Genomic DNA, 18206 nt, shown 5'->3' on the forward strand with positions numbered 1-18206 from the left:
TACACAAGATGAGGGCCAAGGGAAAAAGATAAAGAAAAACAAGGACGGGAGAAAACTTTTTACACTATCTGTTTAAAAAGAAAATCCCAGCATGATCAGCCAGGTATACAAGCAAAACAAAAGTAGAGAGATAAAGAGATGCAGAAATCCTACAAAAGAAAGACTACAGAATATATAAGAAGAAGAGGAAGAAAGAGTTTAAAACATTGAGAAGGAGCTCTAGTATTTAAAAGGAGATCAGCATTAAGGCCAGACTAGGAATAAAGAAAAAGGGGAGTTTTATGAATGATAGGTGAAAAACAGAAATGAGATTAAAAAAAAAATCAACTGGGAAGATTTTATGTATTTGTGACAAAGAAGAAAAGGAAGACAAAATTGTCCAGATATCTGACTAAATGGTTTGGAACACGGAACAATTGAAAGCATGAGTTAAACACAAACAAGTTGTAAAGAAAATATCATATATGATGTCTAAAAAACATTTCATAGACTTTTTACTTTTTCTCACACATATTGTCACTTACTAATTCAATACAGAAAGTTTGGAAATACAGTAAAAAAGAGGATTGTCACAATGTTCTCCAGGCAGCTACCAGGAAGGAATGGAAGGCCTCTGGAAGGTGTTGTATTTACAGAAAAAGCTGAAGATACATAGAAAGCAGCTTTGAAATTCCACTTTCAGAGCCCAATTTGCCAACTTTTGAAGGATCAACAAACATACATGAGAATAACAATAAAGAAGAAAGAGAATTCATGGAGATAAAACTGCCCAGATTTTAATAGAAAGTAATGGAATATGGAAGTGATTAATGTAATATAATGTAAAGAGTGATAAAGTATAATTACTCCAGTTTGATTTGTTATGCATTTCTCAACGCTGTGTGTACATATTCCAACCCCTGCATTGTGGTCCTTTGCTTTCACTTACTGTTGATTTTCTGAAGCAGGTGTAAAGGAAGAAATAACTGCATTCACTTATATAAAGGTGGCCTTAAGAGAAATTATCTGAAATCTGAAAAGACACTTTTTGATCACTAAACCATCTAAAGTAACAGAAGACATGATCTCAATGTTGAACTGAACTTATTTTTGAGGATATCAAATAGAAAAGGAAGAAGAAACTAGGAAACTAAAACTGGGTGACCTGAGTAGTAGGGGGAAAAACGTAGGAAAAATATATGATGTGCGTTTGAGAATATCCAGAATATTCTCTGTTAAACTGCTGTCAAATTTTAAATTTAGAAAGAGAAGGAATTTCCTTGGATGAATACTTAAAAATAGAGCTACATATCACAGACTTAATAACTGTCAAGCTTCTGATTAAGAGCTATGACAGTGCCTTCCTTCCAAAGATAACCTGAGCCAAAGAAATGTAACTTTTTCTTTAGAAGCCAAGGAGAAAGTTAATGAGTCTTTCATGGCCTTGCAAACATAAATCCTAAGATATCAGGATCTAATGATATGACTCCTAATTGAGCAAATGTCCCATGTATTTGCCTTGTGATCAATCATGAACCCAACACATGAGCAATCACCACTTAATGATGCGAAATCTGTTTCTGGACAACTTTGAACTCTGTAGGGGAATGGTACGGATACATCAACATTCCTCCCAAAAAGATGTTTTGGACAAACTCCAGCTTGGCAGATTTTGCACAGCACTTGCTATCTGATGAATAAAATTAAGAGAAAGCAACCACTCTTTACAAAAGAACATTAAAGGTCAATGGGCAAGGATAGCCTGGATAGATAAGGATGAGTTTATCCACATGAATAATATTAGTTATTAAACTGCACAGAATAGGTGTTCTATGTAAATAGTCAACTAAAAATCAGGTTGCAACAACTCCTTTCTTTTGCTTCAGTTGCCTATTGAGTGGAGCAGTCTCCCTGAAATCTTTTGCTACAATAATTTAATCTAGTTAACTCATATTGCTTATTAATATTTCTATTCCGTATAATAGTATATTTATATGTTTTATTCAGAATTAAAGCTTTGTGGAGTCATTGCTCTGTGATTTGCAGTAAACTATTCTGTAATAGGATTGGTTGAAACATACAAATGAACATGCAGAAATGACAGAATCAAACTCCAAAAATAAGGATGACTTTTCCATATTTAAAATTCTGGGCTTTTTCTCTTCATGAGTGACTACAGAGATACAGGATTACTCACAGTGTGCCTGATACTCAGTTGTAAGTGGTTCTGGGACCTGTTAGTCATCTGCATGATGCATTTCCTAAAAAAGATGAAGATATCCTCTGTTGAGAACTGCACACTGACAGAAGTTGGTGAAACACTGAAGGGAAAGGCTACTTGCTGCTTCCAATAACACTTGATAAAGTGTTTGATAAAACTACATGCATATAATGATCTATCCATCCCAACACAATATCCACCCGCAATTAAACTTCTTGTGAGAAGTTATGCCTCTGATCAACATCCTGTACTCTCAGTGGTGAGTAGTTTCCTTTTGGCTTTTTACCAAAAATAATAACCAATCTACAAACTGAATGGAAGCTATTCCAAGTCAACTGCACCAAACTGAAAATGGTTATTAATCTCATTTCTCACACGGATTTCAGGAACTTTGCATCCCCTCTTTGAACTCTCAGAAAGGCAGAAGCATTTTCCAGTAAATATTTCCCATAATTGTTCAGAAAATGGTACATTGAAATTCCAGACACCTTTACTCCATGAAGCCAACAATGTTTCATTTGTGTTGCAAGACTAACTGGAAATTAAAGGGAAAGATCCTGGTTACTATGCTCAGCAGAGTGAGATGTTATAGGACACTCATGACACACACTCTCCAGTGTCATGAATCTGGTTTATAGAAAATGAGATGTGGCATCATTTTAGAAGAGGCACCAATTTTCAAGATACAAGAACAAAAGACCACTTTATCTCCTGTGAGTCCCTTTCCCGCATTTGTCAAGGAAACTCATTCTGAGCTCTGCAAAAGCAGTTGAGTTGTGGTTTTTTGACATGTAGAGTAAGAAAATTCACTGGTGCTGTATATACTGAGAACACTTTGAATTAGATGATTCTAAACATTCACTGAATAAAAAGGCCCAGAGCATCAAAGCTGATGTTATATCAGACAGCCTTTGATCGCTTCCAAAGATGGTTTCAAAAGGAGGGGCATAAGGCCCACGGCAACCACCAGAGTCCACAATAGATGGCAGGTCATAGTTACTCATCAAGATGCACATCCCTGCCACAATTTAGAGCATACCTTTGCTGACTAGAAATTAAAAACTTTATCTTACTGGTTAGTGTGCAACTTGGGCCAGTCTCAAAGTCCAGTTTTCATGTAGGGAGTACAGTCTAGTCAATCTCTATCAATGGAGAAACAGAGGCTCCACTGGAATGAAATCCAGGGTTCTTACTTGTCCTTCTTTCCCTCCCTCTTTTACCAACAAGGGTTGGTCTGGTATCAGGTATGGTATCAGTCTCTGGCATGATCAAGATATTTACACAGAGAAGCAACATCTCCTGCTCTGCCCAAGCATCACTTTATGTTTGATAGATCAGAGCAAGACAATGTCCATGAACCTGTTTCCATTCTGCAGCTATTTCTGCTCTGCAAATACATTTCCCTAGCAATTATTGTTCTGTTTAAGCCCGTAGGAAATTGTGATAGCTATTTGAAGCTGAGGATCTTAGCTACTATCCAAGAAGACCTCCAAGAGTCTTCCAAGTTCTGACGCCAGAACCTTTCTTTCCTATCTGCAACTGGCACAATTTATGGCTCTAATAAAGGCTATGCAAAATCCATCCAACATCTATCGTTAAGGTATCTATGTTTGTCATTGCAGTCTTACCTGGAGAGCTTTTATAATTTACCAAAACATAAATATATAAAAACAATGTGGCATAAAAAAGTGACATACCTGGGGATTTATTTATAAGTTTTTCCTTTAAACCAGGTTCCTCTCACCATTTACCATATTTCATGGTCATCTCCAGCATAGATTTTCCCACATTTAAAAGAGCAAAACATTAATTTCTGGTTGATATCCGATTGCAGTCTCCTGGGATTATGTTGTCAGGAGACAACAGATGGACCATCCCATTTTCTTACTGCTCATGGGCAAAGTATCACAGACACCTGAAGGAACCTTTACTTTGAGATGACTAAACCAATGTTACTCATTTACAGACTGGACCTGACTTATGAGAATCTAGAATAAGTCTAAGCTAACATTTTGGGAGAACATGGAAATGGCTTAAATACATTTAAATAAATAGGAAACTTCCTGCAAATCATTGACTGATTTCTGTATGTTTCATTGTAAAGGATAAAAAATATTATTACAATAAGTCAGTAAGGATTTCAGCCTTGTCAAAACTGAAAAATGAACAGACTTTTCATAAACAGACATTTTTGGTAGAAAAAGTATTTGCAAACCACGCAAACAATTGTACATGTAATCTTGTAAAATACTTCTTAAGCCCCAGTCCTCTCCCATATTAGGCAGTATTTTTTTATCATCATGGCAGAGCTGGTAGAGTTGCCCTTCATGCACAAAATAAAAAGCCTTTTGAAAACTCACTAAAGTGCATGAACCTTACTTTTCTGATCTTGAGATGAAAGGCAGCAGCCCCTCATTTCTTAGGTAGTGTTATTTCTATTGCTGGCATTCCATCAACCACTGGAATGTGTGGCACACAAAGCAAATAAGTTACAAGCATATCTAAACATCACCTTCTGCCTCCCCTCATTGTTATGAGAATGGATTGTATTATACTCTGCTGCCCTTTGATGAGACAGATTTTGCTCTTCATGCCAAAAAACTTGTTTTGAACAAAAAAATAGAAATAAAAGCACTTTTTAAATAAAAGCAAGATTCTGCATGTTGGTGTTAGAAGTTACAGCAAAACAGAGAGCTCTCATATAACAAGTTAACACTAGATCCATGGAGGTGGAGAAGAGGGGATGAACTGCAGGGATCTGGGACTTGACCCATCCTGTGAAGCCGTACCAAGAGCACCAGGATGAACCTCTGCTGGGACAACCCAGGCCTGATACTTCATGTTTTGTCAAACTCTCAGCCACTACTAACAGAGCTGTTATGTTGGGACACTCTACCTTAGGACATAATTTGCATTCTGACCTCCTTCATAACAAGTGTATAAAGGAAACTACAGAGGTAAGTTCATCTCTGCGTGCAGATTACTCCGTATCCAACCAGATGATATGTTTAACTTGCAGCTTCCCTCTGGCTTGTGTTACACAATCTCAATTTGAGTCAACTTGAACATTTGGCTCAAGACAAGCACCCTGCATAGAAATATTGCTTTCTTACACTCCTACTGGGTAGAATGAAAAATGGAAATATGACCAGACCCTTTTGAATATTTACTTTAAAGGGAGGAATGAAAAACCTCAATCATCCAAGCACTGTGTGCACTTTAGGCAATAACATCCTCTTTCCAGGAATGCTTGGTACATTATGAAGAATTTTTCTTTCAGTCTCATTGAGAGAAACTTTATTTAACAGATGTTATCTGGTGGCTAAGAAGGTTAGCAAAAGAATAGATGTGAAGATGAAAAAGGTTTGCAAAATTTGAACACATGAGCAAAACAGGGTTAGCTACTATACTGTTTCATAAGTTATACCATGTTAAAAGGTGTAATGGCATAAAGAAAACAAAACACTGTCTCTGGAACCAGCTTTGCTTTTTATAGGGCTTACTACTCTATCTAGAGATAAAAGGTAGGAATATAATATTTTCTGAACAATAGCTCAGCTAAAATAAAGACTATTTCTGTCCTGATTTTCACTCACTAATACTCTGGCCTGCTGGAATCTCGTAGACACCTGTGAAAGACAAACCAACCTGACAGTAGCACAAGAACATCTTGCAAGATATCTGACATGTGCTGAGTTTTCCTTAGCCGTCAGGTACCTAATGTAAATATTGTTGAGATACATGGTGACAACAGAATAGAATGTTCCATGTGACAAAGTCTTCTTCTCTTGTGTCAGTAAACCCAAATAGAAAAAAGAAAGGTGCATCTGTGCTTCAACAGCTGAAGTTTATAATACTAATTAATTGTATCACAAGTTCTTCCTCATTGAAGTTTTGAAGGACCATACATATTTGGAAATCTCCAACAATAATACTTCTCAAATAAAATATTTATCTGCTCTAATGCATTGGATGACACTGTTATTTAACTCTGTGCCATTAACATGACACTTTTCTGCCTCTTGCCAGGAAGGTTAAAGAGAATGGAAGAGGTAAAAATATAAAGGAAAAGATAATACCTCTTCCATGCAATCAGAAATGAAGAACTACTTTGGGAGTTACCTTCTTACATCTTCATTTCTAGTTCCAGTTGTTTGGGGAGTGGTACATACTACCAAATTAACTTCTGCACTAAGCATATGCCTAAATGTGACAAAATGCGTTCAACAACTGAATTCACATGCTTCTGGGACAAGATAAGACATTTCACTAGCCCACCTTCTGCAACATATGCTACTAATGACAAAAAAAGATCTCCCTGTCAGCTCTAAAATTTGGTTTTAATGGTATTCCTATCATGGCCCTCATACTTGGTCCTGCCCTATTGAAAAAAGGAAGGAAAATTTTCTTTTTGGCATAGAAGGTTATCTTTAGGCTGGAGGAAAGGCTTGGATTCAGGGAAAGCCAAAAAAAAGGTCTTGTCCAGCCAATTAGTTTTGTCTTCAAGGTCAAAAAGTCTGATGATTATCAGGTTATGCAAGTTACTATTGTTAAATGAATTAATGACTTACCTTTTACTGCTTATCCAAACAGACAAAAGAAGAGATTCCATACAGAGAAGTCCAAACTTGTGACACTGCCAGCTTTATTTCACAGCCTTGATTATTTCAAGTGAATTTTAAGAAACCCTTGTGAAACTTTTCTCCACCTTCTGATATGTTTCTTAAAAGCTGGGTTAAGAATAGATTTTCACTGTAGAGCACATTGAAACATTGAGTGTACCTGTTAGTTATTATGTTCACAGATGACTGATTTCTTTAGCATCTGGCAAATGCCAAAGTATTTCTTTACAGAACATTTTTTTTGCATCCTGTTCTTAATTGATTCATCTGCTCATGGAATTCTTCTTTTTGAATGTACAGGTCAAACCATGGGATTTAACAGACCTGAACAAAGTGGTAATTTTACTTGCTCCGTGAAAATTCTGAAGAGCTAACAAAATTTTCACATTCTGTTCCAGACAAACACAAAATTTAATGTCTGTCAGATTTCTCCCAATCACCTGTTACTGGAGGGAATGAAAAAATGCTATTAGCAAGTCAGAGCTGCTTGATCAGCCACTCACTACCTAGTAGATATTTACTTAACCAAAGTGCAAAAGCCACAGCAACACGTGCTAGTCTTTATAAGGATGTGAAAGACCCTGTTCCAGTCCGAAAAACAGAACAGCCACAGCAGGGGAGTAATGAGAGAATCCACTCCTCACAGCCACCTGGTAACATTCAGTATGTGTGTGACTGAGTCAAATCACCACTCCAAATCCACCACAAAAACCTTGACTACCATTTACAGTATCTCAGTGAACATCTTAACTGTTGTGTATTAGATCTTCTCTGCTTTATATTCTGCAGGAAATACATGCATCTTGACAAGATATTTTGCCCAAAATAAATCTGGCTACCTCCAATTCAATCGACAAAAGTCCAGCTATTTATCATGAGTTCTTTTCAGTCCCATTTTTCTGAACTTTAACAATTCCTCTCTGACTGCAAGGTCCTCCATTTCCTTGTCTTTCTGCTATTATCTGATTCTGCAGGCTTCATTTTCATTATCCTCTCTATAAGAAACAGAGGACAATAGTTACTTCATAATTAACTGATTTTTTTCCTCCCAGGATATTTCTAATGCTGTTTTTTCTAAAAAAAAAGCAGCTACATAAAAAACAAAATGTAACATTTAAATGTCCACTCTTTCTTTCAGAGGTCTTGACTAATTAATTATTTGCAGATTCCAAGTTTGACAGGATTCTTAGTCTCTTGTACATAAACTTTCTTAAAAGTTCAAACCCTCCTAATGATACCAACCAGTTTCTAGGAACTCATTAAAGGATTTTCAACAGATTTGAGATTTTCTTGGTGCTAAATCCTATCATGTGGTCCTGAGATAGTTTTCACTACCAGATTATGGCATGAGAGGGATCATATGACTTAAAGCCCACATTCTCAACACTATCCTAATTCTTCAAAGAAGACCTCCAAGAAAAATCTCTCCTGTCTCCTTGACTGTAGGTTTTACTTTGAAGACTATTGTACTTTCCATGGGATATTTCTGGAAACTGTTGATTTTAGTTTAGCCAAATGCTGTATTTGCTTAAGGTTCAGTTCTTCATGATATATACATACCTTTAATGAAAATATAATTCAAGCATTGAATAACATGAGAGCAAGGAATGAAAAGCAGCAGAGTTCACATTACTGCCTTTGCACATTTAGTAGATGTGCCAGTCCTCTGGTTCTTCAGACAGTTCTATATATATCTTCCAGCTCTTTAGACTTTTTCCCCATAACATTTGCCCAAACTCAATAGTATAAAAATTGATTTAAAAAAGCACAGTGTTCTGCCTACTTCACTTTATCTCCTGCATATTCTTAGGCTCCTCCTGTAAATGTCCAAATGCACAACTGGCAAGAGCCATTTTTCTGCCCTAGGTAGGGCAGAAAGGTAACAGAAATACCTTTCAGTGAAACAATATCCTCTTAAACCACCCCAAAAATAATTTGTGACCACCATCCAACTTTTTCTGATAAGGTGAATCAAAGCTCTTTGCCTAAAACCACAGTTTTTCACATCTCCAAAAGTCTTATGGTGAGAAACCATTTACGAAGCAACACCTCTGAGAAGTTAGAAGACATTTCTTTATGCAGCCAGCAGGATAAATGCCAATCCCCATAGACACACACACATACAAACTTACATAATTTATAAAGATAAATTCCCAAAAGTTTGGGAACACTGGAAGATTTAACAGGCTCCAGAAGTCCACCTGGCCTGCCACTTGAAAACTGAGTCTCTGACATAAGCAGATATTTTCAGTGCATCAGTCATTGATCAAAAGTATCTATTATGTCTATCTTAGGCCAAATTTATATTTTTCTGGATCATCTTTGCTTGTTTTCTATGTTGAGACAACAATACAGCTTCTGCCCTTGCAGATAAACATGCAGTTTCAGGAAAAGCCAATACAATTGTGGTTTGTGAATTTCAGAACAGTTTCTAAGCCTTAAATTGGGTTTTGCAGGGGTTTGGAGAAGAAAGACATTTCTATGGTGATACAATTATTTGTGATTTTGTTTGTGTGTTCTTGTTGTGAAAACTTACTGGGTGCTAAATTTTAGATTCCTGAAGTGCTATTTTAAAGTGCTATTTTAAAGTGCTATCTTTATTTAAGTGTATAGGAAATATTAAGCACAAGAAACACACACAGTAATTCAAATTCCTTTTAGGTTTTTGCAATGGTAAGGGGGAACAATCCATTCCAGACATCTGATAGCTTATCCTAATTATTTGGACACATAGTTCAGAACCAGTGCCTGGAAAATTATATAAGGTCTATAGAGTTTGGACTTAGGCATGTGATCTACTCAGTGTTTGTGTCACAGAAAAAAGTCCTTCAGGGTTTAGCAGCATTTAGGTTCCATCCCACTCGAAGAATGCATGGAAGTTTTAATTAGTCCTTTGTTGGCTCTTATGTTGGATTCTCTTTCTCAGTTAGATTTGAAAATTTTGATCTCATCTTTTTTGAGCTCCCCAGTGAGAAAATATCAAGCAACATTTTTTAAACAGAATACAGGTAAAGTTTTTGCCAGTAAAAGATGCCATATCATTCTGTGTAGTTTTTCTTTTGCTTTGGTTGAAAGTCTTACTGAGTGTAATCTGATTTCAACAAACATTCATTTATGAGGGAAATATATTCCACAGTGCCAGTTACCTGGGGTTAAGCAAGGTAGAAAGGAAAGAATTTACCAGCTGTGTTTAAGGTAAACATAATGCCTCAATGTGTTGTTTTTTAAAAAATAAAATATACTTCAAAGTGTAAGTTAGAATTATTTAATGGGCAAGTGAGAGTTTAAAAAGTCCTAAAAGGTCTGGGGGTTTGGGACTGTTTTTCTTGCCAAGAATGTAACAAAGACAAATAGGGAGGAGCGACCTCTAAGCATTCAAAGACAAGAATAGATAATAATATTTTGATATGTACAAAATAATAAATAGAATTACCAGCTTGCCATAGGCAAAATTAAATTTTCAGAGATAGGAATAATATTCATTACTTCATCAGATTTTAAATAAAATCTAGAAGAGTTTCTTCTGTTTTACAGAGCCAACTAAGAATAATTAGAGAAAACAACTGCTACTAACAAACATAAACTGTGCTAATGACCTTGAACATATCTCAAAATCACTGTGAAATATTAATATCAAGAACTAAGAACTCCAGCTCTCAGCCAACAATTCTGTGGTCATACAAAATCATCATGCCAAAACGTTTCATGAATGCAAATTGTATTCCTTTGCAGAGCTGAAGACAGTATTTTTCTTCCAGAAGAAGTATATTTCCTGCTACCTACTGTATTAAGGGCAACATCTGGTCCTACCAGGATATCAGGTCAAATTAAACATTTTTTAAAAGGATGAGACTTGGGACCTAAGATGAAATTTTAGAAGTGTATCATAAATTTTGTAAAGGAACCTGATACAGGGGAAATAATTACTTCTTTGAAGTATCTTGAATAATTGATAAATATGTATCCCTTGTATTTCATACTACACCAACTATCCTCAAAGTCATTCAACTGCATACTTTGTCTGCTTATTTCAACGTAAAGCTGGGACTTTTGACCCTTTAATTCTTGTTGCACTTGAGCTATATCTCTCCACAAACTTTATGCCTGAGACTGATATTTGACATAATTCTGTATAAGTAGAGAGATACATTGTTGGTGCATAAATTTGGTAAATTCAGTGCTTTTATTCCAGAGTGAAAACATGGTGCCAATATATGTTTTAAATGTCTTGTGAGGTATTTAAATTACTTTGCAATTGCCTGATTTTTGAAATTGTAGGAATTTAACTCTCAGTAAGAACAAATGCTTTTCCAGTCACTGAAGATATTTATATTTTAAGTAATGAAGTGTTTGGATATCTTATGACATACAGAATGATTATTGATACATGCATTTAGACACCATAGTTTCCCTTGTTCTTTATTTTGGACTTTGGCAAATGGAAAGTTTACATGCAGTCCTGTGACTGTATGATTAAATACATAAAAATAAAACCATGGGTTGTGTATTTACATGTGTTGTAGATTTTCCTCCCTTGTATAGATGTGAATACAATTATGTCATATAAATTGCGATGTATGTAAGTTGGCTCCTTGGATTTAAAATTAGCATTTTGCACTTATATTGTCAGCTGCATTAGAAGTGTTTCAGAGGGACTCTTAATTTAGTTTTTTTTTTAATTGTTAAACATTTATAAATAGGTTATTTGATATCAATATTTTCCTGACAAGGTTATTTAAATAAAGGGGGAAAAAAGAACATTGCTTTTTTTTATTATATACCTGCTGAAAGCGGCCTCATTCTCAAGACAGTAAGGTCAGAACATGTTAATTTCCTTGAATTCAAATGCACACAGACATTATTCTGAAATATAAATATGATGGAGTAACATGAACTTAATTGCAAAAACACTTCCTGGGGTATCTGTTTAATCCACAGCCAAATGATAAACAGCCCTCTCAGAAAGACCTGTCTCTTTGCCCAGTGGAGTCCATTAGCTACTCAGTTTTCACACCTTCCAAAACTCCTCCTTGTTTGTTCTTTAGTGGTGACTCAAGTATATGTTCGTTTGATCTTTACAATGAGAAAACAGCCAGATGCTTAGAACTCTCAAAGATAAATTAAATTAGAACACTCAAAGGGTTTACTTGAGTTCAAAATTATTAATTTAGCCTACTTTCAAACAAAGAGTTTAAAATTTTAAAAGCATGTCAATCTACAACTCTATACAATAAGCATATGAAAATCAAAGCATATGAAAATCAAAAGCCACTTATTTTTCTGACGACTTGCTGTGAAGATAGCAGAACATGCAGAACTGTTCCCATTGCTGGGCAGTTTCACTCCTGCAAAGGTTATTGCAAACATTTTCCTTGGTTTCATTCTTTGTGGATTTACACCCTTCCCTCTAAAACTTTTGTTTTGGTGATGTTCAATTTGACAAGAATGTTAAACTGACCTTGATTTGATCTGAGGACCACTAAAAGATTATTCATGACCAGGGTTGACCTCAAAACTCAAGATCAAGGCATAACTGCTGAGTCTCAATATTTTGCCACTTAAAACACAAATGTTTAATACTCTCAGAATTAAAATTTCCATTGGCTATAATCTTGTCTTAGAATGTTTTCTCATAACTAACCTATAATTTATGAAGGCTCATGTAGAATATTGAAATGTAAGATGGATATGTCTTTTATCATTCTAAAAATATTGATTTTCTACAGATATATAGTTGAACATGGGAAATAAAGGACATTGATAACAATTCAGCAGAGCATTAAAAGAGATGCTTAAAGTGAGCCTTAATTATCAGTCTCTAAGCCTGAGACCTAAAGGTTTGTGACTTTCTGTATTTATGACAAAGCATGTACTTAGGTGCACTGTCAGAGGCAGTAGTGAATGCCCATGTAGTGCCAAACATATTCTTAGTTTACAACAGGAGCTGATTTACACTGAAATGAGATTTGGTGTCATTGCTGCCTGCCCCAGATCAAATTTAGTATAAGAACAGAGATATTAATTCATCAACCTGAAAATTTGCCTCTGACAGGAAAAGAGATGTACAGCTACCTAAATGTAGGGGAAAGTATATCCTACTTAATCTCCAGAACCTGTTCCAAAAAACAGGTCTTCTTCCCATGAGATCATATGCCTGACCTGCATTAAATAACATAAGGCCTCAAAAAAAAAAAAATTATATGTTCAGGTGCCTGAATTTCTCCAACTGACAGAATGTCATGGCTTTTATGAACTGCTAGAGGTATTTTGCTACATGCCCTTTGGACATAGGTATCTAATCAGTCCCATTCAGAAGAGCAGCATGGAGTTTTTTGGAAGGTTGTTTGCTTTAAATTAGTATTCTGAAAAATTCTGGAAGAAGCAAGTTAAGTGGGCAACCTTGTCAGTCAATCTTGAAAGCAAGATTTCTACTTGTACTCCTTTGCTGTAAAGATATCTATCTATATTTATATCTATATAATCTATATCTATCTATATCTATATCTATATCTATATCTATCTATATCTATATCTATATCTATATCATCTATATCTATATCTATATCTATATCTATATCTATATCTATATCATCTATATCTATATCTATATCTATATCTATATCTATATCTATCTATATCTATATCATCTATATCTATATCTATATCTATATCTATATCTATATCTATATCATCTATCTATGTCTACCTATATATCTCAACCTTTGCTACCTACTAGATCAGTTCCTGTGTTTTATGTCCCATCATTGAAGAGATGCAATGTAGGCTTAAATTGTAAGAATAAGATTACCCACAAATAAACTTATCTTATATGGTTCCTCATTAAAGTCCTTTTTATGCAAAAAGAGAGTGAGATTTGTATTGCCTAAAGTAATATAAAATTCATCTATCCTAGGCTACATCACTTTCCCCTCAGGTTGAATGGTCTCCTTTATACAATTCATAGCTTTCTATCCTTCAAACAGTTTATTCTTGTTATGGGAACAAGGTTGGACAAAATTATTATGAAAACTCAAACAGGAGTGGGGACAAATCAAAAACCCTATCAAGAACAACTCTGGAATCATCCTGAAGGACAGCAAACAGAGGTTATTTGTTATTGTTAGCTGGCAAAAGCTGCTATTAGTTTTTTCTCTCAGAAAACAAAACCGTAATGAAGAATGTCCTGTCTGTATCATCTTTAGAAAACATCATCTTACCTCAGGCCAAAATCTGTGTGTGAAATGGCATTACTAGTCAATAAAAACAGGCTCAGACCCAAGCAAACATTCATAAGACCTGGAGGCCCATGGCACCAATTTCATATGTGGATGTGAAAGGAGCTGTGGTCATTTAGGGGAGAATGTAGGGCAATGTCCACTGCCTTCAAACTCACAGTCTACATGAAGCTGCACAGAAATTAACTTGTTTACTTTTCATAACTCATGCTTTCTTTAGCCTTTTCTGTCTGTTATAGCCAAAGGCTTAATTCACCAAGAATGTGCTGATAGGCCAGACCAAGTAATAAAACATACAAGCATGCAGATTCTTCCCACCCAATGATCAAGAGGAAATGTAATTAACAAATGCATTAGGAAAGCCAAAGTTGCTGTCATGAGGATGGTGCTTGCTTCCACTGTGAACAAGGCAAATCCCACAGACAGTATGATCTCAGGTCTGTGGCTTCACAAAGCCTCATGGAGGGTGCTTGATGGAGTGTTAAATAACAAATTTATCCACAGGGACCTAATGCTGAACTTACCCCACAGGGAATGAAAAATGATGAATTAAAGCATGGATCACTTGCTCAGAACTTTAATCCTCAATTTACAAGACAATATTTTAGAAATTATAAAATAATTTCATCATGCCAGGTGAAATTATTTTCTATTTAACTCCTTGCAGTTATGAAATGCAGAAACATGCAGATCACATTTTGTAATCCTGCCATTCAAGTGCCTTTTACTTACAGAGAAATCTTAAAATGTACACCTGGAATTGTATTACATGTGCACAACTCTGGATAAATGACAGTACTTCACAGCTGACATTTGAGGAAATCCTAATGCTTGTTCTCCCAATTCCCTGAGAATTTGTATTTCTCAAAAGTATTTTTCACATTTTAAGTCTGGGGTTTTTTGTTTGGTTTTTTTTTTTTTTTCTTTTCATGTTGGTGTGTTTTTGTGTTTGTGGTTTTTTTTTTACGTTTTTTTTGTGTCCTGGGCCGCCTTTCTCACCAGACCTCCCTGACATGTTAGTCTACAGTCATAGAGATGGTAAGAGAATAGACTTGATAAGTACTTGCAGTTTCAGATGAGGGAGCTGCTGTCCTGGACCATTTTCTAGCTGCTCCATTTTAGATCAGACTGGTTTTTTACTGTAAGACCTTATGATTAGAGGCTACAAAAACCAGTTATTGCCATTCTTATAAGCAGTTCCAGCAGGCTTTGCTTCTAAGTGTCCATTACAAAAAGTCAGACTACGGAGTGAGAGCTGTAATTTTAACTGAGCCATCACTGTTTTTCTATGCTTAACAACAGCAAGTTGAGTTCAGGACCAGAGTTCTCAACTCTACTTGCTTTTATTTTACTTACATTTACCTCCAAATGAACAAAGCCATAGCCATAAAATATGATCTTGTGTGAGATCCTCTCATTGAGCCCACTTCATATTTGTTAGCTCATTAAATTGATACCTTCTGCTCACATCTTAAATCCCTTCTATCAATTCTGTGACTTTTATATAGTTCTAACTGTTGCTGCAGAACTGTCAAAATTGTAAAAAATTGTTCCTAATCATGTTAGCTGGAAAAAATGATAGGCCTTGAGAATTTTAAAATTATTTTCATTTTTGAAGATGTGAGGAAACTACAAAGAAATAAAGAAATGTTTGAACATGATTTACAGTATAAAGCCAAAGAAGGATCAAAGAATAATGTCTATTTTAAAATTAATGTTTCTGAAATTGGAAACAAGCCTTCTGTCAATAGGGTGGAAATTATAGTCCATGTAAAGAAACTTTCAACCAATCAAGAGAATACTATTCCCCTAGGGATATTTTATTTGAGGTTGGGTGTAATGAGTCCAGTACTGTGTCTCTGACAAAGATCTGTGCTAAATACTGGCAAAAGTGTACAAGAGGCAGAAGAAACACTTCATGGTAGCTCTTCCACAATGTCCTCCCAGCTTCTAGAAATCTTTGGTGCTGAGACTTCCTGAGTTCATAACAGCGTTTTTTTTTTTGTAAACAGCCTTGATGGGCAAAAAGTAACTATATAATTTTTAATAATATTTGAACTACAATAAATTGAAGTAACAACTTCAATAATTACCTCCTCATCTTCTCTAAGCAACTCATAATTCAGATTGTCCTCCAATCCCTCCCTTTACACTGCTTACATTTATTGGATTTTATCTGCCTTTTTAGCTGCCAGTTTTACCTCTATCAGTTAGGAAAATGTCTGCTCATTTCCTGTTCTTTGCTTTCCATCTTTTAAGTAGCATTCTATCTTTGCTTGTCTTTTAAATTCATAAGAGGACTTACTCTTTTTTTAACCTGTAATAGCCTAATTTCTCTAAGGGTTTGTGGTGAGTAACCACCTGAGAACCTTCTGGAAACCTATGTCAGCTGTATTAACATGATGTAATGACCATGAGCAGCTTTTGAAGAAAAAAAAATTGCAAGTAATATGTTTGCTCTTTTATGGTGAGTTAATTTAGCTACATACATACTATGTCTACCGTGATGACAGATTTTTTCCAATTTTATGAGTACAGAAACAGGGGTTACTGGGCAATGATCTATACGAGACCCTGTTTAAGAAGAAATAATTTTCTGTTTTATACAGGTTGTGATTGAATTGATAGAATGTATACATTTAATAGTTTGAGAATGTCATATTTCAGCCCTTTCAAATATCTTAGATGTCTATTATCTTGGCCTTGAAGCTTATCACTCTTCATTTAATTAACATTTTTCTGAGCTTCTGTTGCTGCTGCTACTGCTCAGGATGACTCTGACTTATCCTGCAAAATAACAGCATCAGAATGAAACCTCCTCAGGTTCCTCATATTCAGCAGGAATGCAAGGAATTAATCTAGCTTTTCTCTTACAGTCTTTTCTGAGTGGACTTTTCATATCTAGACTACTTGTTAATCCAGAAGACTATGCCAAACTTCTAGTTTCTGGTATATTTGCTTTCCATTTTGCTTGATTAATAATTTTATGCCTACAATATGTTGATTATAGAAATTCGGTTTAGTCTCTACTATAATTGTTTGTATTTAATTCTTCAGAATGTATATTTTCTATTTTCCTTTTAATTTTAATAGGTTGGAATTTTGGAGAATAATTTTTGTCATAGCCTCTTCATCTCTGTTGTTTACTAATTTTTGTTGTTCTCTTAAAGTACTTTCTGATATGCATTACACACTCAATTTGAACTCCTGATAGAATGTCTTCAAAAGGTGTTATCTTCCAACTATAAACGTTTGCCTTCCCTGCTTGCTTACCTTAAAATACCAAAATTGTAGTTCCTAATTTCTATTTTTATAATTTTTTAAAAATTAAAACCCATCAGATTTCTGTGGGTTATAAAGTTGAAGAAAATTTGCTTCCACAGAGAAGCTACAACAAAAATGTAGTTTCAATTGTATTTGTGTATCTTTTTTATTAATTACCATCACAAAAATGACTTGTCAGAGTGATATCTGTCAAAAGTATCTAGCAAAACACACATAATTTGGCTGGAAAAATCTGTGTAGATGTCATTTGCAAAACATCTTCTAGCAAGCCACTATCCCTATGAGCAAGTTATTCCTTTCCAAGAGTTTCACATGGTAGCCTCATAACAAATATACTGCAATAATCTAATTTCAGTGACAAGGTTTCAAAGATGGGTGGCAATCTCTGTTTCTAAGAAGAAAAGTCAGTTTACCAGTCAACAGAATTGATAAATCCCAGCTGAGCTCTGAGCATGAATTTTTATCAAGCACAAACTGGGTATTACACCAAGTTCTGAACAATCTTAGCTATGTAAGGCTTAGCTCTCTCACTAGAGAGGCTGAGGCTACTTTTTCCATCTCTGCCATCAATGTCTCCCAAATTTTCTTCTTCCTGTCATTATATCTGAGCTGAATTGCAGTCATGTTCATATGCACCATGTGTCCCTAAGTCAGATATTTGTATGGTGAAATTTTGGATTGAATGTCTTATCAGCATATCACTGTAGGAAACCTTTGAGTACACAGGTTGCACATCTGACTAAATTGCTTTTAGGATTAAACTGGGTAAGAAATTCTATAAAATAAAGGGACAAACTAGCTCAGGTTCATTGCCTGTAAGGTTTTTGTGCCTGTTGCTTTTTGCCTACTACCTACAGAGATCAG

General features: G+C 35.3%; 1 long non-coding RNA gene across 1 annotated transcript in view; it reads right to left on the reverse strand.

The window, feature by feature from the left end:
- The window catches only part of LOC110479666 (uncharacterized), a 181990-nt gene that overhangs the window by 88376 nt on the left and 75408 nt on the right, over positions 1-18206 (reverse strand). Inside the window, exon 2 of the long non-coding RNA XR_014953734.1 lies at positions 2177-2240. This is a non-coding gene — a long non-coding RNA (uncharacterized LOC110479666). The remainder of the gene's footprint in view (positions 1-2176; positions 2241-18206) is intronic.

This window comes from Lonchura striata, chromosome 3 (genome assembly GCF_050655825.1).
Source record: "Lonchura striata isolate lonStrDom1 chromosome 3, ASM5065582v1, whole genome shotgun sequence".
Lineage (NCBI taxonomy): Eukaryota > Metazoa > Chordata > Aves > Passeriformes > Estrildidae > Lonchura > Lonchura striata.